This window comes from Pseudorasbora parva, chromosome 2 (genome assembly GCF_024679245.1).
Source record: "Pseudorasbora parva isolate DD20220531a chromosome 2, ASM2467924v1, whole genome shotgun sequence".
Taxonomy (NCBI): Eukaryota; Metazoa; Chordata; class Actinopteri; order Cypriniformes; family Gobionidae; genus Pseudorasbora; species Pseudorasbora parva.
Window position 1 is genome coordinate 64,406,777 of NC_090173.1, and position 25,761 is coordinate 64,432,537.

At 41.7% G+C, this 25,761-nt stretch overlaps 1 protein-coding gene across 1 annotated transcript in view; it reads left to right on the forward strand.

Annotated features, from left to right (window-relative positions):
* Positions 1-13,070: 13,070 nt before the first annotated feature.
* Positions 13,071-25,761, forward strand: part of LOC137048039 (cytolytic toxin-alpha-like) — a 59,235-nt gene continuing 46,544 nt past the window's right edge. The window contains exon 1 of the mRNA XM_067426030.1: positions 13,071-13,091. The gene's annotated coding sequence lies outside the window, so the exon portion shown is untranslated. The remainder of the gene's footprint in view (positions 13,092-25,761) is intronic.

Sequence of the window (25,761 nt, forward strand, 5' to 3'; positions counted from 1 at the left end):
GGTGCAAGAACTCAAGTGCAGATAAATGATAATTTATTATAAAAATAAAACATAAATACAAAACAAAAACCCATATGAGGGGGAAAAAACACTGTCATAAAACATAAACCAAAAACATACCAACTGGAATCACGAGGAAGATGGGAGACGTAGACATTGCAAGGATCAGACCAAGACTGACAAACACAAGGAGCTTATAAAGGGAAGAAATCAAAAGGGAATCAGGGAACACAGGTGGGGCCAATATCACTAATCAGATAACAAGGGGGAGGGATCTGACAATGACAGGAGCACATGCTCGACATCACAAAACCACATGTGCACACAAGACAGGACAGGCATGTGACAGTAATAAATTATTATTATTATCATTATCATTATTATTATTTTTCTCGTCAGGGTGTTACTTATATCATTCATTTGTTAAAACCACACATTACATGTTCGACAATTTAAATAAATAATAATAATAATTATCAATTTTCAAATATTGCACGTCAATACAGAACAAAATATTCTGCAGCCTATGCGTTGTCTTTGCTGTATCAGTAGGTTACATATTTATGTTTAACATGAGGTATACATGAAGTAGGCTATAGGCCAATTCCCTGTACATCGATAGCAGCATCAGCGCCGCGTCAGACACGCTTCTGGTGTGCAAAGGCAAAACAGCGCACAGTTGACATGCAACAGAAACGCCACGCTTGCAATGTGTCCCTGGTCTCAAAATAAGCACGGCGGATGGTATGCAGGAAGAAATCGCGATGATAGTCTTTGGAATGTGTAATACGGTTTGTAGATGGGAAGGAAGGAGGCGGGAACCGGCGAACGTTCCACAAACTCCCTCACGGACGACTGCCCACAAACACATAAACAAAACAAAACTAAACATAAACTCCAGGCCTGGTCCTCTCTCGTCTTCCGCTGTCCTTGCTCCTCCTTTTATGCTCCCGTCACATGGCCGCGAGACGAGACCGGTGTGCCACGCAGCTGGCACTCGTCAACATTAATCACCGGCCCACTCTCGCAGTCCCTCGCCCCGCTGCCTGTCACACCACAGAATGATTTTCACAGAAAATGTTAGCATTTGTTTGGTCATTGCCACGTTGTGAGTGAGCGTTTGTTGGGGGCATGGCCAGCGAGGTATTAAAAGCCTCGTGTGTTTGTAGCATTTGGCTAGAGGTGAAGCATTGATTGACTGATAGACAACTACTCTGTGTTTGTAACTTTTCTCATTTGATTGTTTTTTCATTTGATGTTGGATAAGTGTGTCTGTGTAGTGCAGTGGTGTGGTGTGTATTATTAGTTTGGGTGTATTCTCGCGGTGTGTGTGTGAAGGAGTTACCATTTGTTTGGTCATTGCCACATTGTGAGTGAGCGTTTGTTTGGGGCGTTCCAAGCTGCTTTCAATAATGATACTCAGGTGAGTGTAAATAGCGTGATAGTCCGCGGCAGTGGAAGCGGCAGTGTGAAGCCCTCCTTGTGTGAAGACCGACGAGTGTAAAGACTTCAACTCTTCCCTGTGCAAGACCAACGAGTGTAAAGACTTCAACTCTTCCCTGTGCAAGACCGACGAGTGTAAAGATTTCAACTCTTCCCTGTGCAAGACCGACGAGTGTAAAGACTTTAACTCTTCCCTGTGCAAGACCGACGAGTGTAAAGACTTCAACTCTTCCCTGTGCAAGACCGACGAGTGTAAAGACTTCAACTCTTCCCTGTGCAAGACCGACGAGTGTAAAGACTTCAACTCTTCCCTGTGCAAGACCGACGAGTGTAAAGACTTCAACTCTTCCCTGTGCAAGACCGACGAGTGTAAAGACCTCAACTCTTCCCTGTGCAAGACAGACGAGTGTAAAGACTTCAACTCTTCCCTGAGCAAGACCGATGAGTGTAAAGACTTCAACTCTTCCCTGTGCAAGACCGACGAGTGTAAAGACTTCAACTCTTCCCTGTGCAAGACCGACGAGTGTAAAGACTTCAACTCTTCCCTGTGCAAGACCGACGAGTGTAAAGACTTCAACTCTTCCCTGTGCAAGACCGACGAGTGTAAAGACTTCAACTCTTCCCTGTGCAAGACCGACGAGTGTAAAGACTTCAACTCTTCCCTGTGAAAAACTGACGAGTGTAAAGACTTCAACTCTTTCCTGTGCAAGACCGACGAGTGTAAAGACTTCAACTCTTCTCCCAACAAGGCATTTGAGTATTATTTTCCTTTTCATTATTTGTGTTCGGTTTTCTATCTGGCCTTTTCTCTGATCTGTATTCACCATGTGCTTTCAAATCTCAACTATTACTACTAGCACTCGTAAATCACGCTCTGTACGCACGAGACGCCGTAATCCTAATAATTTGCGCTATATCCTAACATCCTCTGCTACTTTACTCTCTATTACAATTGGTCTCTGGAATTGCCAGTCGGCTGTAAACAAAGCAGACTTTATTTTATCTATTGGGACTCATTCTCAGCTTAGCCTCATGGCCCTAACTGAGACCTGGATCAAACCAGAGGACACTGCCACTCCTGCAGCCCTCTCAACCAATTTAACTTTTTCACACACTCCTCGGCCTATTGGGAGGGGTGGGGGTACTGGTTTGCTTATCTCAAATGATTGGAAATTTGATCCCTTACCATCTCTATCGGCCAGTTCATTTGAATCACACTCAATCACTATTGCTCACCCTGTTAAAATCCATGTGGTAGTGGTCTATCGTCCTCCAGGTCACCTCGGTAACTTTGTGGAGGAGTTGGATGTGTTACTTTCTAGCTTCCCTGAGGATGGCACTCCACTGATTCTGCTTGGTGACTTCAACATCCATCTGGATAAACACCTAGCTGCAGACTTCAGCACTCTACTGACTTCATTTGACCTTAAGTTAGTATCTACTACGGCTACTCACAAATCAGATAACCAATTAGACCTCGTATACACACGCAACTGCTCCACGGACAACACTTTACCACTCTAACATCCTCCTTAGACAGTTTTTGCCCCCTTTCATCCAGACCAGCCCGTCCCACCCCATCTGCCCCCTGGCTGTCTGATGTTCTCCGTGAACATCGCTCTGGACTCAGGGCGGCAGAGAGGAAATGGCGGAAATCTAAAAACTATACTGACCTTACCTTGTATCAGTCTCTTCTCTCTTCTTTCTCTACAAATGTCACCACTGCTAAAACAACATACTACCACATTAAAATCAACAAATGCTCTGACTCTCGCACACTCTTTAAAACATTCTCCTCTCTCCTTTGTCCTCCTCCTCCCCCTCCTTCAACAACTCTTACAGCTGATGACTTTGCATCATTTTTCACAAACAAAGCATCTCTCATCAGCAAACAGTTCTCCTCATCACAAACTGACACGCACATCTCAACCACAAACACGAACACGCTTCCATCCTTCTCTCCACTCTCCGAGGCAGATATTTCTAAACTCATCCTTTCCAATCACCCTACTACCTGTCCACTTGATCCTATACCCACTCACCTCCTTCAGGCCATTTCTTCTTCAATCACTCCTGCACTCACTCACATTGTCAACACTTCTCTTCACACGGGCACCTTTCCCACAGCATTTAAGCAGGCTCGGGTAAACCCACTGCTTAAGAAACCCTCTCTGAATCCAGCACTTTTAGAAAACTACCGACCGGTATCCCTTCTGCCTTTCATTGCAAAGACCCTTGAGCGAGTTGTGTTCAATCAACTCTCTGTGTTTCTTGAACAGAACAACCTCCTGGACAACAAGCAATCCGGCTTCAAAAGCGGCCAATCGACTGAGACTGCCTTGTTCTCGGTAACTGAGGCACTGAGACTGGCAAAAGCAGCTTCCAAATCCTCAGTGCTCATTCTGCTGGATCTGTCTGCTGCTTTTGACACAGTTAACCACCAGATCCACCTGTCAACACTTAAGAAGACAGGGATCTCAGGAACTGCTCTCCAGTGGTTCAGGTCTTACCTCTCTGGTAGGTCCTACAGGGTGTCATGGAGAGGTGTATTGTCTATGTCACATCATCTAGCTACTGGGGTTCCCGAGGGCTCAGTGCTTGGACCACTTCTCTTCTCCATCTACATGTCATCATTAGGTTCTGTCATTCAGAAACACGGCTTCTCCTATCACTGCTATGCTGATGACACTCAACTCTACTTCTCATTTCAACCAGATGATCCTACAGTCAGTGTTCGTATCGCTGCCTGTCTGACAGACATTTCTGACTGGATGAAAGAGCATCATCTTAAACTCAATCTTGCAAAGACAGAATTACTAGTTTTCTCAACCAACCCAGCACTTCATCAAAAAATTTTCATTCAACTTGGTTCATCGACCATAACTCCATCAAGGACAGCCAGGAACCTTGGAGTTGTGATTGATGACCAGTTAAACTTCACTGACCACATTACTGCAACAGCCAGGTCCTGCAGATTTGCTTTATACAACATTAGAAAGATTAGACCCTTCCTATCAGAACAGGCTGCACAACTCCTGGTTCAAGCTCTTGTTCTCTCCAGACTGGACTATTGTAATGCTCTTCTGGCTGGGCTTCCAGCATGCACTATCAAACCCTTGCAGCTGATCCAGAATGCAGCGGCGAGAGTGGTCTTTAATGAGCCGAAGAAAGCGCATGTTACGCCTCTCTTCATCAAACTGCACTGGTTGCCAATGGCTGCTCGCATCAAATTCAAGGCACTAGTTATCGCCTACAAAACAACCACTGGCTCTGCACCAATATACCTAAACTCACTTGCTCAGACTTACACACCCTCCAGAAGCTTGCGTTCTGCGAATGAGCGGCGCCTCGTGGTTCCATCCCAAAGAGGCATGAAATCGCTCTCGCGGACATTTTCCTGGACCGTTCCCGCCTGGTGGAATGACCTGCCGATCTCAATTCGTGCTGCCGAGTCTGTAGCCATTCTTAAAAAACATCTTAAGACACATCTTTTCCATTTGCACATGAACAATAAAGAATAGCACTTACTGATCACCACAGCAACGACCAAAAAGCGCACACTCCTGGATCATATCTACGTCTCTCATCCGGATTTGTGCCTTCAGGCGGGTATGTTACATAGTTATCATAACTATCAAAATCCAGTGTTCTGTATTTTGCGTATGTGAGTTTTTGTTGTAGATGGCTCTTGCTGCGCAACAACCTGTAAGAGCTGTAAGAAGTCTCAGTTAATTAGCACTTAACTATCCATTAATTTTTGTTTGTTTGTCCCAAAAACAAAAACAAAAATGTAGCTGTGCTAATTAACTGAGACTTCTTACAGCTCTTACAGGTTGTTGGCCTTGTTTGTTTTGTTGCTTCTATTGCTCTCCCCTTTTTTGTAAGTCGCTTTGGATAAAAGCGTCTGCTAAATGATTAAATGTAAATGTAAATGTGGTAAGTTTTGGATTCATCAACAAATACGGTAAGCCATGTCTTCTTCTCCTGTCATTGTCACTTGCACTGCATGCTACATGTTTAGCATATCTATCTCCGTTAGCGAACAGGGCTTCACATGTGATAAATGTAAGGAATTAATCAGGCTGACGGAGAAGATTTCAGATTTAGAGACACGCATCCAGACTTTATGTGAGAGTAGTGAGAATGTAACAGCTTTAGATACTGCTTTGGATGCAACTAGCTTAGTGAACACTCATTGTTTGGTTCCGGCTGAGCCCGCGCAGCAGGGCTGGGGGACGATGAGAAAGCATAGTCGCGGATCAAAAAAACACTCTTACGTTCCGATTAGAACATCAAACAGGTTCTCCCCACTCAGTGACGCACCCACTGAGGATCCTGTTGAAAGTGCCCTAGTTATTGGCGATTCTATTACATGGAACGTGAAAATAGAGACACCAGCCACCATAGTCACTTGTTTACCGGGGGTGCTGGCTAAAGCTAATTGTACATTCTCTAAGATTAGTATTCACGTCGGCACTAATGATCTTCGACTTCGCCAGTCGGAGATCACCAAAATTAACATTAAAGAAGTGTGTAAACTCGCAAGTATGATCGTTACATCATAAGAAGAGTGGCATCCACACTGATGTTAGTCTCTCTGTTTATCCTGAGGTTTAATGCAGTCGGTGTCTCCTCTGAATATGCCTCACCGGCACGTCATCCTCAATAAACCCGTCTCTTGCGTGATACCCAGAAATGTTAAATATTCCTATCTGATATCATCTCTGAGCTGTAAGGTTGCCAGAATAATAATCATACATTGTTTGATAATAGGCCAGAGGAGTTTCGGTTCCTTTGGTCGCCTTTGGCTTGGCTTGCTCAGTTGGGGACACTAAAATTATGATCCAAGTTGTTCAACTAAATATACAAATAAAATAAATTAATTAGGTTTTATTTAATTCTATAAACTATAATACTGATCTGCCAACATTGTCGCTATATGATAATTGAAATAAGCTGATAACATCACCGTTTCCTCCAGAACGACTGTACAGCCAAATCTAATTCTGTTGCAAAATTGTCCCGTTTAGCACTGAGAAGCTGCTTTGAAACAATCGTCATTGTAAAAGCGCTATATAAATAAAGTTGATTGATTGATTGATTGATTTATATTGGGTTTGAGATATGATCAAAAACAGAGGATAAAATGGCAGTTAATCAATTTTATTGTTGGACAAGCTAAACTAACAATCTACATCACAAGGAGAAATAGAATAGAGAATAGACATGGTAAAGATGTTGTACTTCTTTTTAAAGCTTTCTTAAAAGCTAGGTTTGGTGTTGAATACAGATATTATAAAGCAATGAATGGCACAGAGTCTTTTAAATTGCAGTGGTGTTATAATATCATCTGTAATGTAATTGAAGGAGAACTAATTTTTGATATGTTATTAATTTGAAGTTATTTGTATAGATGATCCAATGAAACTGTTTTGTTAAATAAAGTTTTTTTCTAAAAATCTCTCTCTCTCTCTCTCTCTCTCTCTCTCTCTCTCTCTCTCTCTCTCTCTCTCTCTCTCCCTCTCTCTCTCTCTCTCTCTCTCTCTCTCTCTCCCGGTGTGAGTGTGGGCATGAGCGTAAGCGTTTGGAGAGTGTGTGTGAAGATTGTAGAGAAGGGAATTGTTGTTAATAATATTTTTACACCTGTTCTTCCACTTTCGACACCCTCAAAAAAGGTTACATTGTCTAATATTCCACCTTTTGTTTATGATGATATGCTGATTGAGATTTTGTCTCGATATGAAAAGATAGTCTCACCGATTAAGAAAATTGTTATTGGTACTGCCTCACCACTGATAAAACATGTAGCTTATTTTAGAAGATTTGTCTTCATGATCTTGAAAGATAGTGAAGAACTCGATTTGACTTTTAACATCAAGGTTGACAACTTATAAGATGAAAGGCTTCGGCTGGGTTGGGGTGGGCCATCTAATTCGGGTTTGCCCTTAAAAGAACACAGAGGATCATATGTTAACTAATGAGCAAAATATGGGGATGAATAATCTAAATAGTCATGATGAGGACAAAATTGAGGCAGGGCCCTCTAATGCTCCCACTCTGAATGTGGAAAATCTAACTGTTGTGGAAAACACGTGGGGTTACTTGACTGTAACCCTGTTCGCTGATAAAGCAGAACGAGATGCTGCATAAGATTATGCAAATGGAAAGTGTCTTAACACGACCAGCTGTAAAAATAGTGTGAAAACACGTCAATGAAATTGATCCGGGGGTATTTATAGCCTCGCCGGTGCCGTCATAGGTGCACCTGCTCCATCAGGCTATAAAGAGATGAGCTCCAGCTGTAGCCAGATCTTTCCTGTTTGAAGACCAGTCCTGGAGCATCATCAGAATGGCCTAGCGATGCAGCATCTCGTTCCGCTTTAACAGGGAACAGGGTTACAGTCAAGTAACCCCACGTGTTCCCTTTCAAAAGCTACACTCAAAGCTGCATAAGCTTATGCAAATGAAAACGAGAATACCCACCCCGCTGTGCTTGATGGTGTCCGGACCCCTTATGGTTGTGTAGGTGTGCGCAAAGACGCAAGAGGCCTCAGACGTTAGCTTGAGATGTCGACTCAAGGACATGAGAGCCCGGAGTGGCATGAGCATCCAAGCTATAAAATCTTACGAATGTGTGTGGAGAGGACCAACCTGCCGCATCACAAACACCTTGTAAGGGAGCATCCCTTTTTAACGCCATAGAAGAGGCGACTCCCCTGGTGGAGTGAGCCCTTAACCCTATAGGCGAAGCTTGACCGCGTGCCTCATAGGCAAAAGCAATAGCATCCCTGACCCAATGAGACATCGTCTGTTTGGTGGCCGCAAAACCTCTGTTACGGCCCCCAAAGCAAACAAACAATTGCTCTGACTTACGCCACTGGCTAGTGCGGTGGACGTAGGCCTGAAGATCACGAACTGGACACAGTCCATGAAGTCCCTCCTGCTCCGGCGTTGTGAACAGCGGAGGGCAGAAGGTTTCAAGAGTGACAGGATGTACAGTCGAGAAAGGAACCTTAGGAAGGTAGCCAGGGTGAAAAGATGCAAAATCACTTTCACCATCCCTGGGGCAAAGTCTAAGCAGGAAGGGGATACTGACAGAGCCTGCATATCCCCAATTCTTTATAGAGAAGTTATTGCCATTAGAAAAACCATCTTTAGGGTCAGAAGTTTGTCAGACGCTGACTCTAGAGGTTCAAAGGGGGTCTCCACCAGACCCTCGAGGACTAAAGCTAGGTTCCATGAAGGGATCCTGGTTCTTACAGGAGGCCTCAATTTGCAGGCCCTGCGAATAAAGCGAGCGAGCAGAGGATGCCTCCCAAGCGGCACCCCATCCACCAGGGCGTGGCAAGCCGAAACAGCGGCCACATAAACCCTGAGAGTGGAGAGGCACATGCCTGATGTCAACTTTTCTTGCAGAAAATCCAGAACTGAAGCAACCTGGCAGTTAACTGCATCTACATTTTGTGTCGTACACCACCTTTCAAAGACACCCCATTTGTTGGCATAAATTCTCCGAGTGGAGGGAGCCCTAGCACTTAGGATGGTCTCAATAACTGCAGGCGAAAGCCCTGTGTTCCTCAGCTGGTGCCCATCAGGGGTCAAACATAAAGGTTCCACAGGTCGGGCCTGGGATGGAATATAGTGCCCTCTGCCTGAGACAGAAGGTCCCTCCTCGATGGAATCGCCCATGGCGAGCCGTTGAGGAGAGAAACTATCTCTGAAAACCACACCCTGTTCAGCCAACGCTGTGCTATCCTGTTTAGATTGCGTGAGCTCAGACCTCCCTGGTGATTTATATATGAGACCCTCGCTATGTTGTCCATCCGCAATAAGACATGACAGCCCCTCAGTTGGGGGAGAAAGTATTTCAGGGCCAGAAATACAGCCATCAATTCGAGGCAATTGATGTGCCAATCGAGCTGATGACTCTCCCATTCCCCTTGGGCTGGACGACCACTTAAGACCGCACCCCAGCCCATCAGGGAGGCGTCCATTGTTAACAGTTTGCGAAGACACGGTACTCCCAGGGTGGGACCCAAGGCAAGGAACCGGGGTCTGAGCCAGATAGTTAGTGTAAGAAGCCCACGGCAGGGCACTTTTATTAGCCTCTGGGGCTTGGCCGTTGGATGAAACCCCCTGGCTCTGAGCCGCAACTGAAATGGTCTCATGTGCAACAGCCCCAAAGGTAACACCATGGAAGCCGAATCCATGAAACCAAACAATCTGTGACACTGACGAATAGTGAGATTTTGACCCAGCCTGACTTTGCTCAGGGTATGTAGAATGGTCTCGACTCGAGCGGGAGACAGTTGTGCCCGCATCGTGATCGAATCCCAAACTATCCCCAGATAAGTCGTTCTCTGGAGTGGAGAAAGAACGCTTTTCCTGGCCTTGATTCTCAACCCTAGGGAAATTAGATGAGCTAGCACAATGTCTCTGTGCTGACACACCATCTCTCGCAAATGAGCTAATGTTAGCCAATCGTCGATATAATTCAAAATGCGAATGCCCTGGAGTCGCAATGGAGCGACTGCCCCGCAATGTTCTAAGACGCGCCCCGTCTCGCGGGGGGCTTACCCCCACCAGACTGGGCGCAAGACCATCAGGACTTTTTCATTTTATTGATAACAGTCCTGATGTCAGCCCTGGGAGGCTGCTTAGTGCGGTGAGACGGTCCCCAATCCTTACAAGGGGGAGCGCGACTCGCCACACTTTGCTTTTTTATCCTCCCTTGAAGGACCCGGGCGAGGTTGGGCAGCTGACAACCCGAGTGCTGCGAGGAAGGAACTGTGTGAACGCTTCCTCATGCTTTTTGGCTTCTCTGAATTTGGCAACTACAGAGTTAACTGCATCTGTGACGCCCAAACTGATGGTTCTTTACAGTTTAATCAATCAATCAATCAACTTTATTTATATAGCGCTTTTACAATCACGATTGTGTCAAAGCAGCTTCACAGTGTCAAACAGGATAATATTGCGACAAAATTAGATTTGGCTGTACAGTCGTACTGGAGAAAACAGTGATGTTATCAGCTTATTTTAATTTATCATATAGCGACAATGTTGGCAGATCAGTATTATAGTTTATAGAATTAAATAAGACCTAATTCATATATTTTATTTGTATAATAAGTTGAATAACTTTAATCATATTTTTAGTGTCCCCAACTGAGCAAGCCAAGCCAAAGGCGACAGTGGCAAGGAACCAAAACTCCATCAGGGCGTGATGGAGAAAATAAACCTTGGGAGAAACCAGACTCAGTCGGGGTGCCAGTTCTCCTCTGGCCTATTAACACACCGTGTAAGATTATTATTCTGGCAACCTTACAGGTCAGAAATCATATTAGATCGGATTATTCAAAATTTTCAGGGTATCACGGAAGAGACAGATTTATTTAGGATGGGGCGTCAATTACACAAGAGTATGAATACATGAAAGATCGGAATTATTGCGCTGAAGACGGGTTTTGAGCATGTCGTGCCAGTGAGGCAAATTCAGAGGAGACACCATTTGACACGGCTCAGCAGACACTCCAGGATGCGTTGGTCATGTCCAGGCAGGTCCACCATCCGATCCGGACAGGGCCCAGATCCGGGATAAACCTCGGGATAAACAGAGAGACTAACATTAGCGTAGATGTCACTCTTTTTATGATGTAACGAGTACATCAGGTGTTATGGGAAGTGTTCCCGGTTCCGGCTGACCTAGTTAATGCAGCCTAACAATCAGTCAATTGATCTGAATAATGAAAGTTAATAATGTTCTATGTGTATGCCATAGTAAAGAGATGTGTTTTTAGTCTAGATTTAAACTGACAGAGTGTGTCTGCTTCCCGAACAATGCTAGGAAGACTATTCCACAGTTTAGGAGCTAAATAGGAAAAGGATCGACCGCCTGCAGTTGATTTAGATATTCTAGGTATGATCAACTGGCCAGAGTTTAGAGACCGCAATAGACGTGATGGGGTATAATGTGTTAAAAGCTCGCTTAAGTACCGGGGAGCTAAACTATTTAGTGCTTTGTAAGTAATAAGCAAGATTTTAAAATGTATGCGATGTTTAATAGGGAGCCAGTGCAGTGTTGACAGAACTGGACTAATATGATCATACTTCCTGGTTCTAGTAAGAACTCTAGCTGCTGCATTTTGGACTAGCTGGAGTTTGTTTATTAAGCGAGCAGGGCAACCACCCAGTAGAGCATTACAATAATCTAGCCTTGAGCTCATGAACGCATGCACTAACTGTTCAGCATTTTGCATTGAAAGCATGTGCCGTAATTTAGATATATTTTTAAGATGATAAAATGCGGTTTTACAGATGCTAGAAACGTGGCTTTCAAATGAAAGATTGGTATCAAAGAGCACACCCAGGTTCCTCACTGACGACGAGGGCTTGACAGAGCAGTCATCAAGTGTTAGACAGTATTCTCGGTTACTACTTGTGGAGCTTTTCTGTCCAATAATTAAAAATTCAGTTTTATCTGAATTAAGTTGCAGAAAATTACTATTCATCCAATTTTTTATATCAGCTATGCATTCTGTTAATCTTGTGAATTGGTAGGTTTCATCCGGGCGTGAGGAAATATAGAGCTGAGTATCGTCAGCATAACAATGAAAACTAACGCCATGTTTCCTAATGATATCTCCCAGTGGTAGCATATACAGGGTGAAAAGCAACGGTCCTAACACTGAGCCTTGCGGTACCCCATACTGAACTTGTGATCAATGTGACATCTCTTCATTTACTGCTACAAACTGATAACGGTCAGATAAGTACGATTTAAACCATGCCAAAGGTTCCACTAACGCCAACATAATTTTTGATTCTATTCAGAAGAATATTGTGATCGATAGTATCAAATGCAGCGCTAAGATCGAGTAACACTAATAGAGAGATACAACCACGATCAGATGATAAGAGTAAATCATTTGTAACTCTAATTAGAGCAGTCTCAGTGCTATGATACGGTCTAAATCCTGACTGGAAATCCTCACATATACCATTTCTTTCTAAAAAAGAACATAATTGTGAAGACACGGCCTTTTCTAGTATTTTTGATAGAAACGGTAGATTCGAGATTGGCTTGTAATTGACTAATTCATTAGGATCAAGTTGCGTTTTTTTAATAAGTGGTTTAATTATAGCCAACTTAAAAGTTTTCGGTACATATCCTAATGTCAAAGATGAATTAATGATATTAATCAGAGGATCTATGACCTCTGGAAGTATCTCTTTTAATAGCCTAGTCGGTATAGGGTCAAGCATACATGTTGTTGATTTTGATGATTTTACAAGTTTAGCCAGTTCTTCTCCTCCTATAGTAGTGAATGAGTGTAATTTTTCCTCAGTGACACTACAGCGCTCTGTCTGAAGTGATACTGTAATAGACGGCTGCATGGTTATAATTTTATTCCTAATATTATCAATCTTACTAGTAAAGAAGTTCATAAAGTCATTACTGCTGTTTAAGTATGCAATATATTATGTGAATGCATTGACGGAAACAATAGTACTTCCATGCCGCTAGAGGGCGCTATGTGAGTGCGGTGGATCGCTATAAAGTCTGCTGCGTGGCACATCAAAACACAGCAAGACCGGAGCTGATCATACACACAACTTTCGTCTGTCTTTCTTTCACCTTTGCACAGGTTAGTCAAGTGTTTTAATGTTTCAATTGAACTTGATGTTGAAAGTATGTTAGTCCATATTAATAGGTGGAAATTTAATATATTTGGTAGTTTGGTAGACAACCATTTTGTGACACGTGTTGACGGTGAATGTTTGAATGTTTCTTATGAGTCAATACTACTTTGAGATGCTGGTGAAAGATCTATAAAGTGAAGAAACGTACAGAAACGTTGTGTTTGAACATATTGTGAGTTAATTTAATTGTGAAAACAATATAGTGATGTGGCATTGAATAAGATGTTTAAAGATGTAAATGAGTAATACAAGTAATACAATGATTGATTGATTAATGAACAGATTTTCATGAATGCATTATGTAAAAACTAGAAGACTGAACCAATGAAGATTTGAATATAGGAAGTGGTTTATTGAGACATGAGACATGTTTTTGAACAACTGTATTTGTACTACTGTGAATATTTTTGAGAAAATATAAAACACAGCAAGACCGGAGCTGATCATACACACAACTTTTGTCTGTCTTTCTTTCACCTTTGCACAGCTTCTGGGCGCTGAACATTTTAACTGATAGCAGATGCAGAGGTCCTGTACCCGCTACACATCGCCAAATAAGCCTGTGGGGGAGACTGAAGAATCTAACAGAAACACTCTCTCTTCATCTTTTATTCCTGAAAGATTCAGCCACAAATGTTCTCCGTGCTCACCAAAGCAGACATAAAACGGCCGATGGCGCGGGCCGTTTGCTTGGTGGCGCGGAGAGATAAATCCGTGGCTCGACGAAGCTTCGCTGTCAATCGCGCGAGTAACACCTCCAATAATTCCTTGACGGATTTATTCTCATGCGAGGAACGCTCGGAGAATGGCTGCTCAAAGTCCGCAGACCCAAGAGATAAATCATCCGTGATTGTAATGAGGGTGCGGACTGAAAGAAGTCAAGCCGAGCGCGAAGCATCTTCACTGTGAACAGTTCACAATGCTCGCAGTCGCCCGACTCCAATGCAGCGACCGCATGCTCTTCCCCCAAAGACACAAAGCAGAAATCGTGTGTGTCCACGTCTGCTATCGGGCGAGAGCATGGAGGCACACAACGCTTCTGCTGGCTCATTCTCTTACTGATAGAACTTCTTTTAACTTAAACTCTTTTCACTTGAAACAGAGATTAAAGAGAAGTTTCTGCACACTATCAGATTGAAACTAACTCCTGACACAGATCTCGAGTTGAGTTTTGAAAGAGAAAGAGATGTTTTTAGAGAGAGATTTTTTTTTCAAAGACTCTGTAACACACCACACACAGATATGGTCTGAAAACAGAAAGACCTGATGGCTACAGCTGGAGCTCATCTATTTACAGCCTTGTGTAGCAGGTGCACCTATGACATCACCGGCGAGGCTATAAATATCCCCGGGTCAATTTCGTTGACGTGTTTTCACGCGATTTTCACAGCTGGTCGTGTTAAGACACTTTCCATTTGCATAAGCTTATGCAGCATTGAGTGTAGCTTTTGAAAGGGAACAATGGTAGTGTTTCTGACGTCACTGACCAGGAAACTATAAAGCAGCCCTGACCCAAACGATGTCAGCTTCTTAAATGTCGAAGCAAGACGGTCACAGGCATGCTGGGAGTATGGCAAAGCGATGCAGCGTCTCATTCCCTCTCAGGGAACCATGGTTACATAAATAACCTGAGACGTTCCCTTATCGAGAGAAATCGCACTGCGTCGGAACGCTGCGGGAACTCAATACCCACGCCGCCATAATATCAAGTTCCTGTTTGTGTGAAATCGGAGTCGAAGCCACACCCAGGTTATAACCATACTCCGAGTTGAATGGGGTCGGATCCTCAATGAAGAAGGTTGACCAGCCGACTCGTAAGCTACTGAAATAGCCTCAGCGATCCATTTGCTCAACGTCTGCTTAGATGCAGGCTTCCCCTTACTAGGGGACCTAAGCCACACAAACAACTGGTTGGCTCTACACCACAGGGCAGTACTGTGGCCGTATGCATCTAATGCCCTTACCGAGCAGAGCAAATTTCATTTCTCCTGGTCTAGATTCTGAAACAGATGGAGCTCTGGAGTGAAGTATAGGCTCTACCACCTCAGTGGAATGACCTGAATCTATGAGCTTGGCCCCCTCAGAAGCCAAGCCCACAGTTTCCATAACTCTGGGTGGGGGTGAAATATTGACCCCATCCCTTGGAAAACAAGGTCCCTCCTGACAGGAATCTCCCCCAGAGGGCTGTCTAAGAGAAAACTATGTTCTAATGTATGTCCGACCACAATGGGACAAATCTCGTCCCATTGTCTCTCTCCAGAACTCCTGGGAGCAGCACCACCAGGGGAAAGATTTACAGACAAAGCCTCGGCCAAGTCTGAAACCATGGCAACCCCAGAGGTTAACCCCCTGGATAAGTCAAAGGAGCTACACCACCTCAGTGTGGAGTCTCCACTACCCAGGTGTCAATTCCTGCCTCGACAGGAAATCTGCTCCATGATTTACTCATGATTGCCTCCCAGCTGGTGAGGGATGCATCCGTCGTTAGCATAGCAATGACTATGAGCCCCCGACACCGATCCTTGGGACAGAGACCAAGGCTTCTTCCACATAACCAAGGCACGAAGGCATCACTGCGTGACCTTGATCATGCAAATAAGGTTTTCCCCTTGGTCTTGAGCCACCACTGCAAGGGTCTCATGTACAGCAGGCCAAAAGTTATCAAAAGTGCTCGTCATTATAGTCTATATGCATTTCTTTCTTTCTATTTTTTTGGGGGGGACAAACAACAATAAATAGACAAAGACAGTTTCACACAGAGCGCTTGTGAAGACATCAGAAGCTGACATCGTTTGGGTCAGGGGTGCTTTATAGTTTCCTGGTCAATGACGTCCCGTCACGCCATTGGACTGATTTCACGAGTGCTTCACGACACGGTCACGCAGAATTAAGTGGCTTCTTCACTGTGGCACAAGTTTGCTAGTTTGGATCCCCTGTTAACTTTGTTAACAAAAGTACAAGCTTTGTTAGTTAACTTTTTTGGAATAAGCTATATTGAATCCCACACAGTGTGCTTTTTCTGCCCAATGAAGAATGTGGTCAAGGTTTAATACAGCTGCAAAGTAGAATAGCTGCTTTTAGATTCCACTTTGTGCAAAGGCTTTTAACTGTTTCTGATGTGTTTAACTGGAATGCTGTAGCAAGAGTGATTCTGAATAGGTTGGGTAACTTTTATCTAGGCAGGACAATGTTTTGATGGATCCAAAAATTTTTCCTATGTTACCTGTTTTTTATAAGAATGTTTTTAAAGTGTGGAATCTTTTCACTTATCAAAAATCTGAGGGCTCAAGATTACATTTACATTACATTTACATTTATGCATTTAGCAGACTTTTATCCAAAGCGACTTACAACTCAGGAGAACAGGAAGCGATCCGTCAAGAAGAGGCAACGAAACACAAAAAGTGCCCTAAATACTAAGATTTGTACACTGCTCAGAGTAGCAAAGACCAGAAAAGGAAAGAAGAAAGGAGAAATAGAGGGTTTTTTTTTTTTTTTTTTTTTTCCAAGATCTCTTTACTGGTTATTAGGATAACCTTTAATCCATGGTCATCATATCCGCTATGATCTTTCATTCTGCTGCCACCGCTGTCAGTTTTGGTGTGTGTTTATTTTGTTACTGAGAGGAAAACTTGCAGTACATTCTATCGAAACACTTCTCAGCAGCGCGGGTGACGTCAGGATGTTAAGCGAGCTCTGTTTCAATGTGTTTCCAGAGTACTCGATTTTAACTTGGCCTATTTTGCAAACAAAATGATTCTTGTCGATTTCCTTAGTGGCTTCTTTTTAGCTGAAGCCAAAATGAGTCCACACTTCAGCTCTGTGTACTGCAGGAGCGGAAAAATGCTATCGTCTTGAGAGCTGGGTTTGCTAATGTAAACACTAGTGATTCATGCGCTTCTCCGGCTCCGCGTCAGTTGTACGTTCTGAGATAACACTGCCATCTAGCGGTTGGGTGTTATACAGTCTGTGGTTTAAACCGAACTGAACACAAAGCCACGAATCTTGGATGTAAATAAATAAATAAATATCGTTACAGTGTTTTTGAGAATCGATACAGTATCGCCAAACATAATATCGCGATATTCACGTGTATCGATATTTTCTTACACCCCTAATAATAACGGACTGTGTAATCCAGACTCAGAAGAATGTTTTCCACAGTTAAAGTTTGATCTCAAGTTGGATGGGTGCGCTGGGGTTTATTTTGAAAAAGTTGATCTTTTAAGCGTTTTTTTTTTTTTCCTGTGACAGAAAGTTTTTGTATAAATACTTTTTAATTGCTTTTAACAAGAAAAAGTTGAATAACAGGATAGATACACATGGCATGGCATGATTTTTTTCAGGTTAATTGAAGACCAAAAACCAGAATGGAGAGTTTTTTACACCATTGACAAAAAAGACAGGAGATTTACAATAGAGAATTGTACATGGTGTTATTGCAGAGAATACTTTTACTTCTGTTTTAAATCCTGGAAGTGTCCTTTTGTCATGATAGAGAGACTATTTTTCATGCTTTTGTAAACTGTCATAGACTTGAACCATTGTTTTCTGTTTTGAAGGATGTTTTCAAAAATTGTAATGAAGTATTCACACAAGAGATTTTTATTTTAGGATGCAACTACGTTTTAAAGAAATAAGTTTGTATGCCAGTTGCTTAATTTGGTGGTGGGACGAGTAAAAATGACTATTTATTTGAGCAGGAGAAAGAAAATGGAACATGATACAGTACAAAACATTGTCATCTTGTTTTTTTAACTTGGTGCAATCTAGAATCTTAATTGATTTTTATTACTATAAATATATTGGTGATCTGTTTTCTTTTAAAAATATTTGGTGTTGTAATGATGCTTTATGTCAAATACTTGAAGATGATTTAATTTTTACACTGTATTGATTTTTATTGAGTTATCTGAATTTCTTTTGTTTGTCTATTTTCTTTCTTTTAATGTTATGTTTTTGCAATAAAGAGTTTTTTCAGAAATTAAAGCGTTAAAATAAAAAGTCTCTCAGTTCTCACAGTTAACACTCAAACATGGGTGTAAATGTATGCCTGAGGCCGCTGTGACGGTGGAAGATTGTTTGATAGCCGTGAGTACAGCGATCAGTGGTGCGAACATTAGATCTGCCTCCCGAATGAACAAAGCCATTGTGTTTTTTCTCAGTGAACGGCAAATGGTCGATGAATTGATTGAAACTGGGTTGGTAATCAAAAACATTTTTGTGCCCGTATTGCCTTTGTCAAGCCCAGCCAAGAAGGTTATTTTTTTCAAATGTACCGCCGTTCGTTACAAATGAAAAATTAGAACACATACTCCAGAGGTATGGTAAAATAGTGAGCACTATTAAAATGATTCCTCTAGGTTGTAAAACCCCAGAGATTAAACATGTAATGTCTTTTCGTCGTCAGGTTTTTATGATTCTAAACTTGCAGAGTGATCCGTTAAATCTGTCAGCTAAGCTAAGCATCGACGGTAAAGATTACACTGTTTTTATTAGTTCAGAGTCAATGAGATGATTTATTTGTGGTGATTTTGGACACGTCCAAACACGTGCCAGTGTTTCTGGGGTATAGGGTGTAGTTTCTGTTGACACCGCACCAGTTGTGTCTTTACAGGAAGGTGGGTTGGAAGGTACAGCTGTAGTTACTGAAGGAGTCAGTGATTCCACTACTAAGTCAGTTTGACAATGGGGTAAAAGGGTTAATGTGTAGTGGCAATCATTTGAACTTTGTGATGAGGCTGAGCTAGAATTAGATAAAACTGAGTTCAAAGTTCCAGTTAAAAGGAAACGTTCAAGTGAACTTCAAAGTGTTAAACAGAAAGAAAACAAATGTGATTGATGATGTTGATAATGACAAAGAAGAATTGGAAAGTGCCAATGAATCTTCGGATTCAAGTTTCAGTTTTTCTCAAAGAGATTCCTCCAGTCATGATTATGAGGTAAAAGACTCTTCCTCAAAAAAAAAGAAAGAAAAATAAGAGCGGAGTAAATATTGTGATTGTTTCTGTTTATTGACATGGAGTGAATGTTTTCCAGACGTTTAACAATTTGCTGATAAAACCAAATTGTTTATGGCGGAAGGCTTATTTATCAACAAAGAAATTTATCGGTTGAAAGTTAAAACCCTGAACTTGTAAATGATAATAGTTAAAAATCTTATATGCTATGGGTTTCTAGTTTTGCTTTTAGCAGTTTTTGCTGGATTTATTTTTTCCTCCTCTTTTCTTTTAGAAATTAATGAAATCAATTTAGCTTCTTTAAATATAAATGGGGCAAGAGATTTTAAGAAAAGAATGGAAATTTAAGTTTGTGAAATAAAATAAACTAGATGGGTTGATGGGCTGGTTTCTCTTTTCTTAGTCATAATACTTAGTCATCCGTTCAAGTAGAAAAAATGGTAAAAGGTAGACTTTTAAAAGTAAGAGTAAATTATAAATAAAAAGATTGTTATTGTTTCTATTTGTGTGTACTGTCCAGTTTCATCAATAGAGAGAATGGTGTTCTTAAATATCTTGTCTTCTGTATTACAAAAATGTAGTCAAGAAGAGTTATTTTTGGGAGGGGATTTTAACTGCACTGAATCTAATCTGGATAGGAATCATTTAGAACCTCATATGCCATCTAGAAATCGCTTGATTAGGCTTATTAAAATGCTTGAACTTTGTGATGTTTGGAGACGCTTAAAGAGAACACATAAACAGTATACTTGGACGTGATCGTGTCATTTCTATGGCAAGATTGGACAGCTTTTATGTTTTTAAACACCATTACAATATCCTAAGGAACTGTCACATTGTACCTGTTAGCTTTTCTGATCATTATATGGTCAAATGTCCTGTTTTATTAATCTTTTAAAATCCCAAAGTGCTTATTGGCAGCTTAATACTGCATTATTAAGTGATAAACATTTTAAAGAAGTGTTTTTTTTTTTTTTGGGAGGATTTTAAAACCAAGAAGGGTTTTTATAATTTGCTACAGCAATGGTGGGATGTAGGTAAAGCCTACATCAGTTTACTCGAAACATCACTACAGAGACTAAGTTTTAAATTAGTGTTTTGGAGGCTGATATTCTAAAGCTACAGGAACTGGCAGAGTCTATTGGTACAAGAGGTTTCCTAAACTTACTTTTTGATTAAAAATGTCTCAGGTTACGTATGTAACCGTGGTTCCCTGAGAGGGAACGAGACACTGCGTCGGAACGCTGCGGAAACGCCTCTGCGTGACCGTGTCATGAAGCACTCGTGAAATCAGTCCAATGGCGTGACGGGACGTCCCAGGTGGGTGATGTCATTGACCAGGTAACTATGAAGCAAACTGTAAAGCCTGACACAAACGATGTCAGCTTCTTAAATGTCGAAGCAAGACGGTCACAGGCATGCTGGGGGTATGGCAAAGCGATGCAGCGTCTCATTCCCTCTCAGGGAACCATGGTTACATAAATAACCTGAGACGTTCCCTTATCGAGAGAAATCGCACTGCGTCGGAACGCTGCGGGAACTCAATACCCACGCCGCCATAATACCAAGTGCCTGTCTGTGTGAAATCTTAGCGCACCCTATGTCACAAGCACTCGAGACCCCGGAGTCGAAGCCACACCCAGGTTATAACCATACTCCAAGTTGAATGGGGTCGGATCCTCAATGAAGAAGGTTGACCGGCCGACTCATAAGCCACTGAAATAGCCTCAGCAATCCATTTGCTCAAAGTCTGCTTAGATGGAGGCTTCTCCCCTAATGAGATGTTTTATTTGTGATGATTTTGGACACGTCAGGCAAACCTGCCTGAGGCGAGACAGGTCGGCGGGCCTTATCGCGGCTCTGTCTGCAAATGCGGAGAACAGCGTGAGGGCGGCCGGCGCGGATAATGCTGCGACGGTGCTCTCGGTGGCAGGGGACATGCCCTAAAGGAGACCGGGGCTGGAGACCTCTGGAGGTGGCCTGGCGGAGGCTGCTGAGGAGGCAGCCGGCCCGAGTCATATCCCGCTGTACTGCAGGCAGAGACGAGCCTGGGTCAGGTGTGCTTGGGGTCCGTGTCTGAAATGATTTTTGAGGCAGAACAAACGCGGCCTGATAAAATTGATAATGAGACGATCACTGATGATTCATTTAATCAGAGTCAAGATGCCAGGTAATCTCAAGAACCTGAGGATTTAATGGATGAATCACACATTAAGCACGAAGATGCTAATGGGGAATGACGCGGTGGATTCAGAGCTTGTCTCTGGAGGTAAGACCAAACTTTACTGTTCAGCAGATTAATCACTTCCTTAATACTACTAAGGGCCATCTTAAACCTAAAATTGAGTCATATTTTCCAGATGTAAAACTGTTTCTGTTATCTGGTACGATGGCTATGAGAAAAGCTTCCTTGGAAGAGCTTGACAAACCCAAACGCTACCGTCTTAAGAAGCTTCTTAATAATGTTAGAAGTTCTTTGAATTCACAAGTTAAAAAATGAGCATGGCTTGGTCACTTAATAAGTCTTGTAGATTAGATTTATTTTGTGTTTCTTATATTTTCTTTCATGGCACCTTTGAGACTTAGTTCGTTGAACGTTAATGGGTGTCGTGATGCTGTTAAAAGGGCTATTTTGATTATATTATTATGAAGAGTGCTGGTGTGGTTTTTCTCCAGGAAACACACACACATATGAGAATAATCAGATGCAGTGGTTTAGTGAATGGAAGGGCCAGGCTATACTGAGTCATGGCTCTAATGTCAGTGTAGGGGTGGCTATACCGCTGACACCTGAATATAAGGAGCAGCCTGTCAGTGTTGTTGAAGTGATTTCTGGTCGTTTGAGAGTTGATGTAACTATTTAGGGTATCATTTTTCTCTTTTCAATGTGTATGCACCCAATATTGGGATAGATCGTGTTGGTTTTTGTGAAAAACTTAAAATTGCTCTAAGTGTTGTGTCTCATGATAGGGCCATTGTTCTGGCTGGGGATTTTAACTGCACTTTAAATCATACGTTGGACAGGAATCATGAAGAGCCCTATAGCCAATCTGTGGATGTTCTTAGGTCTTTAGTTGTTTACCACAATCTTGTAGATGTTGGAGAGAAGCATTTCCCCAGGTCAGACAATACTGTATACCTGGGTAAAAATAAACTCAAATATGGTATCTGGGGCTTGGCTGGACAAGATATATGTACAAAAAAGCAAAAAAGATCAGTTTTATAATAGTTGTATATTTCCTACTGCTCTGTCTGATCACCATTTTCTATCTATTGATGTCACTACTGCAGGGAGCACGTTTAATACATCTTTTTGGAAATTTAATAATAAATTATTACTAGATCAAAACTTTGTGCACTATTTAACTTATTTCTGGGAGATCTGGAGAGAGAGGAAAACACAGTATAAGTCATTGAGCCAGTGGTGGGACAACGGAAAAACTAAAATTAAATTGTTTTGGCTGAGCTATTCTGTTTACAATAAAAGCTTGTTGGACAAAAAAGATGGCACAGCTTGAACAGGAAATACTTCTAGTTGACATTGCAGGGGATGTCCTTGAAACGCAATACATTTATTTTGTGGACTCTACTGGAGGAAAGGGCCCAGGCGATGTTGATCCGTGCAAGATTTTCTTCTTTCAATAGCATGGATGCTCCTACAACTTTCTTTTTTAACCTGGAGAAGAAGACTGTGGATAAGAAGATTTCAGGTTGTTTGAGGCTTCCAGAGGGGAGGAAAGTTACTGATAGTCATGGGTTCATGGGATGGTCTTTTTAAAAAACTGAAGCTTGATGAACTATTGACTTTTGATGAACTATCAAAAAGAACTGGAAACTCCGGGATTGGATGGACTTAATGCAGAATTTTATAAACATCTATGGCCAGTCATTGGAAAGGATTTGTTTGCTGTTTTCAGGGAGAGTTTTGAGAGAGGTACATTTCCACTGAGTCCAAGAAGAGCTGTGATCACCCTATTACCTAAAAAGGATGATCTTGAAAACATTAGATGTTGGTGTCCAGTCTCTTTACTTGGAGTTGACTATAAGATACTTTTAAAATCTTTAACCAACAGATTCAAACTCTACATTTCCTCTGTGATTCAACCAGATCAGTCATACTGCCCCTTATGAAAAATAAGTTTATTCAAGTGTACTTTTTGTATACTTCTCAGAAATCTACTTCAAAATTGCACTTAAGTATACTTGACTTATACATCAATCTATATTTGGTGTTTACTTGTACTCAATCTTTTGATCAAGATGGACTTAAAAGTATAATTAAGTATTTTAAAGTATACTTGGCTTGTAGGTGTTTACTATTTTGATTGAGCAGCCTATTAAATATTCTTTTTTTCACAGTTTTAAATTTACATTCTTATCAACTTATATTGTTGGAAAATATTGATTTATAAAGAAAGCATATTTGTTTCTAATCTTGAGTATCTGAATTTTTGTGTAGGCTAGTCCACTGGTGGTCGTAAGGTCGCAAGTCCACTTAGTGTACATAGGAATTTACTTCAAATCTACTTTACTCTTTCCCCACCATTGTGGTAGGGGGTGCTATTACAAATCTTCTGAAAGAGTACAGAATCTCATGATCAAAACACAGGAGAAGAAGAAGCATAATCAATTGATAGAAGATTGCTACAACGTGATCATCAAACATTAAAGGGGGGGTGAAACACTCAGTTTCAGTCAATCTCATGTCAATCTTGAGTACCTATAGAGTAGTATTGCATCCTTCATATCTCCGAAAAGTCTTTAGTTTTATCATATTTATAAAAGAAATATGGGCTGTACCGAGTCTTTCCGGAAAAAACCGAGCGCCTGGAGGCGTATCGTGTGGGCGGAGCTAAAGAATCACAAGCGCGCAAATCGGTGACGTCCTCAAGCGTGGAGAAACCCATCTATCTCAGCTAATACAGATAATGATCCACAATCAAATCTGAGGCTGAAATAAACTGAACAGGAGAAACGGCAGCATCAGGACGTCCGTCTCTGTGGTATGTAAGTTACTGTATTTAATGGCCTCTCCACATTTCTGTGTCTTTACTCGCAGTGTATGAGGACATGATTCGGTTTATGGACTATTGTATGCGACTAGACCTTAGAAGTAGCAAGCAGAACGGTTTTGCACGTCAGAATACTGTAACGTTAACGTTATACAGAACAACAATGGAGTAACCGTTAGCGCATTTGACTGACGAAGCACGCGATCGTATCGTTTACTGATGTTTACTCATGCGACGGTAGCCAATAGCAGAGACATTTGAAGTTGATTTACTCACCGGCATCTTCCAAAGCAGGACCGCTCTGTCAAAAACACACTTCTTTGGTATGATTTGGTGAAGTCCTGTGACAGCAGTGACCGTGGAAATCCACTTTGCGACGCGACTGAAGCGATGCCTTGAAGCTTCCCGTCATTTCTGCGTTCAAATCGGTTCAAATGCAGCGCTGCCTTCCCGGAATGCTGTGCTGAAGCGTTGAAGTCGCTCGACGTCACCCATAGGAATAAAGTGTAGCACGGCGCGCCACATAAGTGTTCACGGACGACTGGATCTGCAGCTGAGAGACTGTTTACAGCGTGCATTTCCTCTCTCTCCCTCTAGTTACGCGCGCGCGCACCCTTCCGGGAGAAGAGCCCGTACAGCCCATACAAGGACCTTCTGCTCTATTAACGTCAAGCCGACCCATACTCGAAAAAAACTCGCCGAAACTTGTGAGAAACCGGAAGGAGTATTTTTAACACAGAAATACTCCATCAAACGTCCAACATTAGTTTTTGAAACTTTGTCTATGTTTAGGATGGGAATCCAAGTCTTTAAAGGTGTAAAAAGCTCAGTATGCATGAAACAGCATTTCACCCCCCCTTTAAACAGCATGTAAATCGAAACTGCCTAACGTTACAGAATGAAATGTTGAGCCCACGAGTGTGAAGGTGTTGATGGACTCGATCTTCTTTCTCCATCTGTGTTTTGATCATCATTCTGAATCCGATCCAGACAAAGTCTTTGACAAAAAATGTAATTTTCTCAGCTTTTTGTTTAAAATGTTACCTTTTTTAAATGAAACTTGTCCACATTCAAGTGTTGATAAAAACGGATGCATGAAGGTAGAAAAATACAGTTTTATAAATATATAAACATAGTGGTATTAAAGTGCAAAACAATATATAAATAGTAAACTATAAGTACAATGTTATGTTCACTTGAAGAAAACTTATATACTTGCAGTATAAAACGGCTAAACTAGTAGTTTAGTGAAAAAACTGAGAATACACTTCAAAGAGTACTTTCATAAACTAAACAATCTACTTCAAGTATGAAAATAGTAAACTATTAGTTTACTTATAAGTTCACTTGTAGTACAGCTGCAGTACAAAAGAGAAATGTAGTTGTGCACTTAAAGTTAACTACTGTTACACACTTATAGTACACTTCAATTTATACTTTTTATATATTTAAAGTGGGCCAATTAAGTCCCAAGCAGTATTGAAATATTACACTTACAAGTTTTCTAGTACATTGATATTAGTATACTTGCTACATAAATTATTACTTAAAAATGTACTTGAACAGTACTTAAGTATACTTCATAAAATGTACTTGAAGTATACTTCTTTTTCGTAAGGGGCATTCCAGGAAGGACTATTTTT